The sequence below is a fragment of the Lontra canadensis genome, unplaced genomic scaffold, assembly GCF_010015895.1.
Source record: "Lontra canadensis isolate GAN:19392208 unplaced genomic scaffold, GSC_riverotter_1.0 scaffold150, whole genome shotgun sequence".
In the NCBI taxonomy this organism is placed as follows: Eukaryota; Metazoa; Chordata; class Mammalia; order Carnivora; family Mustelidae; genus Lontra; species Lontra canadensis.
This window is the reverse complement of record NW_022631144.1, coordinates 2,093,874-2,101,205: the sequence shown is the minus strand read 5'-3', so window position 1 is coordinate 2,101,205 and position 7,332 is coordinate 2,093,874. Positions and strand designations below refer to the sequence as shown.

General features: G+C 38.0%; 1 long non-coding RNA gene across 3 annotated transcripts in view; it reads right to left on the bottom strand.

Annotated features, from left to right (window-relative positions):
* Window positions 1–1,343: 1,343 nt before the first annotated feature.
* Window positions 1,344–7,332, bottom strand: part of LOC116859218 — a 91,850-nt gene continuing 85,861 nt past the window's right edge. For 2 of the 3 annotated variants that reach the window (XR_004381116.1, XR_004381114.1), the window contains exons 2-3: window positions 2,773–2,841; window positions 1,344–1,417 (exon numbers count right to left, since the gene is read on the bottom strand). This is a non-coding gene — a long non-coding RNA (uncharacterized LOC116859218). Of the gene's footprint in view, window positions 1,432–2,772; window positions 2,842–7,332 lie in introns of all 3 variants that reach the window. The other variant, XR_004381115.1, reaches the window with a different exon arrangement.

Sequence of the window (7,332 nt, the reverse complement as noted above, 5' to 3'; positions counted from 1 at the left end):
CTTTGTGGTAAATACCCAGTTAAATACTGGATATTTAACCCAAATTGCAGAATCATAGGGAAGCTCTATTTTTAATTTCTTAAGGAATCTCCACACCGTTTTCCAAAATGGCTGCACCAACTTGCATTCCCACCAACAGTGTAAGAGGGTTCCCCTTTCTCCACATCCTCTCCAACAATTCTTGTTTACTATCTTGTTAACTTTGGCCATTCTATCTGGTCTAAGGTAGTATCTCAATGTGGTTTTGATTTGAATCTCCCTGATGGCTAATGATGATGAACATTTTTTTATGTGTCTGTTAGCCATTTGTATGTCTTGTTTGGCGAAGTGTCTGTTCATGTCTTCTGCCCATTTTTTGACATGATTATCTGTTTCATGTGTGTTGAGTTTGAGGAGTTCTTTATAGATCTTGGATATCAGCCCTTTGTCTGTAGTGTCATTTGTAAATATCTTCTCCCATTCCGGGGGTTGCCTCTTTGTTTTATTGACTGTTTCCTTTGCTATGCAGAAGCTTTTGATCTTGATGAAGTCCCAAAAGTTCATTTTGCTTTTGTTTCCTTTGCCTTTGGAGACATATCTTGAAAGAGGCTGCTGTGGCCGATGTTGAAGAGGTTACTGCATTCTTTTTGATGGCTCAGTAATACTCCATTGTATATATATATTTTGAATTGCATGAATCCATACATTTTCCTCAATTGAACTTGAAACCCTGGATGTGGATATTTCTTCCCTGCCACCTGAGCACAGGTACTGTCCCAATTTACATGTTCATTTCTGTGATTACACACACAAACCATTATTGAATATGCACATGGCTGCATAATCATCCCTCATACACACAAACTTTATTTATACACACATAAAACATGCACATACACACATACAACATGCACATACACACAAACACACACACACACCTTTTGATTTTACACTACCTAGAAAGACACATATGGACATATAGGACATACACATGTCCCTTTGGATAATGTCTCCTAGTGCTCATGCCCTCCCCCACATCCATGTAACTAAACACACTTATACACATGCACTCACACACAAATGCCAAATTTCACTAGTCAAATCAACTTTCAGGCCCTAAATGTGCCTGGTAAATTCTTTGGACTTCACCCTTGGGACTGAGACTGTTGCTTGAGCAAAAGAAAAGGGAGGATTTGCAAAGTAGGGAGAAGAATGTAGTACAATCAGAATGTAAAATGGGAGATTTCCCTATTAATAAAACAAAAGACTTTTTATAGTCCCAATCTAGGGAACCTATCTGCAAAATATCTCCCTGACTTCAATGTCACAACACTTTAGAAAACTTCCCCAATGAGCTTACTTACCTTGGACATCCTGAAGCATGTCCTTCTTTCACTGTCAGAAAGTCAACATGGAGTACAGGAAAAGCAATTGAGTCCTGGAGGCAGAGACCTAAGTTTGAAACCCAGATCTGCTTCATAAGTTCTCTGAATATCAGTTTTCTCATGTGTAAAAAAATGATAATACTCACTACTTAGTGTTGTGGTGACAATTAAGTGTTCCAACATATGTAAAGTACCCATCACATTCTATGAGACAAAGTAGGCTTTCAATTAATGATAGGTTAAATGTTGTGTTATACTCTAAACATATGAGATGTTGCACAAAGCCAAGTTGTCTAAGGAGTAGATGTGAGATGCTTTTACAAAGAAATAGCACTTCAGCTGAATTCATTGCAACATCAACAAAATTGGGAGGGGAAAAACAAAATTTGGGTTTTTGATAAAAATTAGGCAAGTATTTAGGAATTCTTTGGATGAGACTCTGATTTCCAAATAGCTATATTCTTTTTTTATAAGATTTTATTTATTTATTTGACAGAGAGAGAAGTCACAAGTAGACAGAGAGGCAGGCAGAAAGAGAGGGGGAAGCAGGCTCCCCACTGAGCAGAGAGCCTGATGTGGGCCTCGATCCCAGGACCCTAGATCATGACCTGAGCCACCCAGGCACCCTCCAAATAGCTAGATTCTTGCTTTGCAGGGAGAATTTCAACTTATGGCCCATACTTCCCAGCAAAGGTATCAAAGGGCAACCAAGAATTTGGAGATGTCAGCCAGTGTGACTATAGCCTTAGAATGTGTATCCTCAGTAGTTTTTATATTTTTTGTTGTCTGCAGAAAAATAAGAAAAAGATGTCTCAAAGATTGATTGATAACTTGAATAGCACACACATCAAACTATCAGGGCTTTAAGTCTCTGTGACAGAGTGAGATATAAATTAAATTTGGAGTAAAATGCTTGGGAAACTTATAGAAGTCTTAGTTTCCCCATCTATAAAATGGGGTCAATATTAGTACTCATCTAGTATCTTATTATAAGGACTAAATGAGATATTGAATGTCAAGTGCTGAGAAAAAGGCTTAGAACACCTGGTAATGATAATTATTATTTTTACCCACCTCCTGAATTTATTGTAACAGTGAAATAAACACACTGTAAAATATTATTTTTAGCTTTATAAAGCATGTTTAATACCATCTAGATGTATTTTGAGTGGGGGGAGGGGTTCTTACCACAAATGTTCAGTTTCAGCCAAAATGGACTTCTATAACATATTTTATTTTAATTAATTTTTTGAATCTAAAAAATCAAAATGTGGGGAATGCTCCTTCCACTTTCTACTCCCCTCCCGTCATCTCACCCAGCTCTACTGGGCTTCATTAAAGAGAACACTCCCACCCAGCCCCCACAAAATGTCAAAATGAACAATGATTTTACCCAGAAAATGCTTACCAGCAATATTTGCAAAACATCTGTGCTCATCTGTCATGCTTCTTAACCAAACATGGCCATCCTACAAAGCTGTAACATGAAATAAACCTTTCCATAAAACATTTAATAAAGCTGTAAAAGTTAAATAGTTCATAATAAGCAACCATAAAAAAAGCACGTAGCCCATTTCTTGATCATTAACTTTCATTAGGGCTTGGAGAAAAACCCAGGCCATTCTTCTAAACTGCCCAGCTTACAGTGTGGAATTGAATCAAGGGTATTGTTCCTGGGATTCTCTGCATTTTAAAGCCAAAGGGATTTCACAATTGTTTCATTGAATTGAATCTAAGATGATCAGATTCTTCTTACTGAGGTGAAATTAATTTGCCAAGAGACTTATTGAATTTCTTGGTTTGAGAAGAGAATGAATTTTTTTTTTTTTTTTGCTTATTTCTCCGTGTGATGTTAAGCAATAAGTAGATGTTGTTTTTGGCTGCTCAGCACTGTTTTCTTTCCTAACAGTGCCCTATTTCCTTCCAGAGAGATTCCATTATATGCATTGTTAGAGGTTTGGGGATCCCAAAAAACAGGCCCCATCTCTCTCCAGACAAGGATGAAGATGGAGCTATGCTAATCAGACCTTGTCTCCCAGGACTGCAGTGAGTCTGCTTGGGTGAAAACACGGAAGGGAGGAAGGGAATAAACAGCTGGTGCTCACTGGTTGTCTTACTCCTTAGTCACATCCTGATGGGTTTGTTCAATAGTTCCTGACCTTGACCGTACAATCTTGCTCTGATTTCTCTGCTTATCAGAGATGAATCCTCTAGCCCTCTCTTTAGTTTTGTAAGTACCCAATAAACTCCTTTTCTGCTCAAGTTTTCTAGAGTTGTTTGCTATTGCTTATGCTAAAGGACCTTAATTGCTACAGTGTCAAGTAATAATTATCATTGATTACTATTTATTTTCAAAACCAGAAACACATAGTGCAGAGAAAACCACCAAAAGAAAGAATTATGCAATGATAATTTGTCTACCTCACTATTTTCCTCATTCCCCCAAAAAAGTTTTTTTTCTATTACAAATTATATCTAAAAGAAATTAAATCAAATGGTTGTCAAAACTGCAGAAAATACAAAAGGGAAAACATAAAACTCATATCAAAAAATTCAACTGAGGAGGTATAGACCAGAAATTTCTATCCCACACAAAATGATTTTAAATCCCCTAATAGCTGAGAACTTCATATAAATATTTGCCTAATGGCCTGAAAGGCACTGAGAAGAAATGAAATCCCTGTCAGTTGAAACCTTATAGATTACAGTTGGTGGCTCCAAATTGTTTGAGGTTAAGAGGATTTATAATTTATAAAAGACTAGTATTGTTAGCCCTTCCATAAAACAGCTACATCTCACAGGCTCATTTTTACCAGGAGCAGCTCCCTGGAGCCAAAATGATATACAAAATGGAACACTAGCTTCTATAGTCTGTTCAAATCCCTTCGTCTTTCAGGCCAAGTTAATTTAAGTGAAAAAAACTCAGAAACTTGGGAAGTAAATTGGTACTTAATACAGTTCCATCAGATCATTTCCTTTCTCCTGAAGTCTTACTCACTGAAGAAACCTTAATTAAGAAGAAGGCAGGGAAGTAGTCTAAATGCATATGTGATGTATTAAATATCTGACAGAACATTTGCACACTGACCTCACTGGTGAGCCAGGATGGAGCACAAGCCTGTAACTAGGCTCAAGGGCAGCTTGAACCCATCACTACCAAATAATGGCTGCTGTCTTTTTAAAACTCTCCGAGGTTCACATTGTAGATTTCCTTCCAGTTTCCAGTGGTATGAGAGACACCGCCAGTATAAATCTTGTTGTCACAAAAGAACAAGTTATAGTATATATTCAACCACACACACAAAAAAACTTTCAAATAACATTAAGTAAAACCCACAAAACCAAGAAGAATCAGAAGCAAAACTGAAACTCTGTCCTTAAGTCACCCCCATTGTGTTTAGATCTTGAAGAACATCAAACTCATCCTAGGGTATCACCAGGGCTATGTCTACACAATATTAAGACAATAAGTCAAACTGGTTGGAAAAGAAGAAGAAAAAAAGCAAACCAAAGAAAAAAGGGGGCAAAAGGGGAAAACCTTGTAGTTCAAGTCTGGTTGACAAAGGAAATACAAACCAGTCTCCTTTTGTGAATTTTCATTTGTGTGTGGACCTAAATACCACATGCACCCATCCACCCCCTCCCCTACTGCGCCACACACACAGACGAAAGGCTGAAAGAAAGTGAATATGAACTTTGGTGCTACTTGGAGTTTTCTTCCCTAGAATCATGAGTTCTAAGCAAAGGTTTTTAATGAAACAAGTGTTACTATTATTTAGCTTAAGAATGTATATATCTTAATACATTTATGAATTAAATCAAATCACTTGACCTAAATAGTCAGGAGGCCTGGCTATCCCTGGGAAAACTACAAGCATTGACAAATCTGAAGCAGTAATGCTGGTTGTGCAGCAGAAAACCTGATGGTTAAGGGCCCCAGTTTTAGAGCCAGAGAGACCTGGGTTCCAAACCCATCTAGCTGTCACTTGCTAGCTATGTGTTGTAGAACAGGAAGGTCATCTCTCTGAGTGGTGGATATTTTACCTATTAAATGAATGAAGTAACAACCACCTTACAGGATTGCCACAAGGATTAACTGAAATATTTGTGAAGCCTTTAGCCTGGTGTCTAGAGTGCGGTAAACCTTCCATAAACAGTGCCTACATCTGTGAGCATCAAACATTTCCAAAGAGAAAAAAATGAGACAAAGCCTCTTTAAGATCAAGACTGGAGGATGTTGAAGGTTTCTAGATGCAGAAAGAATTTGCTTTCATTACATGGAAAGTAATTTTCACTTAGGGAAAAGGCTGCAAAAGTGAATCATTCATTCCGCAAATATGCCAACTATGTGGCATCAGGGAATTCAAAGATGAACTAGATAGAAACGGTCCCTTCCCTCCAGAAAATAACAGTCTAGAAGGCATGCACTCATGGAAATGGGCAATCACAAGGGTCCTATCTCTCACATAGTGTCCTGATGCCCCCCCCACAGCTCCACCAGAAACCACACCAGGCCCTCTTCCTATCTCACACTCCACTTCCTGCCAATCCAGGCAAAAGACTTGAAATCTTTGACCAGGTCTTCCTGGGTCATAAGAGCTTCATAAGATGAGCAACCGGCTTCTAGCCTATGACTGTACTTTAGAACTTGATGTGTCTTAGGCTACTGTTAGAAACTGAATTGTGTGTTAAAATTTGTACACTGAAGTCCTAACTCCCAATACCTCAAGTTGTGTATTTAAAGATAGGAGATTTACAGGAGTGATTAAGTAAAAATGAGATCATTTTAGGGTAGTCCCTAATTCAATCTAATTGGTATCCTTATAAGAGGAAATTTGGATACACAAAAAGAGACACCAAGGATTCACATGCACAAAACATCGTGTGAGGACACGTGAGAGGACTGCCATCTTCAAGCCATGGAGAGAGGCCTCAGGAGAAACCAAATGTGCCAACACCTTGATCTTGCACTTCGAGCCTCTAGAACCTTAAGAAAACATATTTTTGTTGTTTAAGCCACCCAGCCTGTGCTATTTTGTTGTGGCAGTACCACAAACTAATTCAGTTGCTCTCTAGGTGATGGCAGGAGAGAATAGGAGCTTTTGTGCCCAAGAAGGGACACATATGTAATGAATGGATGACAAAGGGTGTTGATTCTTTCATTTAAATTATTTTTATTTAAATTCAATTTAGTTAACATATAGTGTATTATTAGTTTCAACGGTAGTATTTAGTGATTTCATCAGTTGCATATAACATCCGGTGCTCATTCCATCAAGTGCCTTTCTTAATGCCCATTACCCAGGTACCCCATTCCCCCCATCAACCTCCCCTCTAGCAAGCTTCAGTTTGTTCTCTATCATTAAAAGTCTCTTATGGTCGGCCTCCCTCTCTGTTTTTATCTTATTTTTCCTTCACTCCCCTAGTTCATCCGTTTTGTTTCTTAAATTCCACATATGAGTGAAATCATATGGTATTTGTCTTTCTTTGACTGATTTATTTCACTTAGCATAATGCCCTCTAGTTTTGTGTGGTATACACACACACATAGACACACACACACACGTATACACACACACATATACATATACCATGGAATATTACTAAGTCATCAAAAAGAATGAAAACTTGTCATTTGGATTCTACTTTTAAAAGAATGTGATACCCAGTGAAATGGGCCATCTCTCCAGAAAGGTTTTCTCTATAAGGGCACTGCCAAACATTGTTTTCACCTACCAAAGCACCTAATCACACATAACTACCAACAACGGGTTCAATGGGACATTTTCCCAACCAAATGAGACTAGCCAGGAGACTGCAACGAAATAGTGTCAGGCACATCATAATAATGGCCTATATTTTAGTGAACACATACTACATACTGCATTGAACACATACTACAGTGACTGTTCTAAGTGCTTTACATGTATTAACAAATTTAAACTTCAGCACAAACTATGCATTAGCT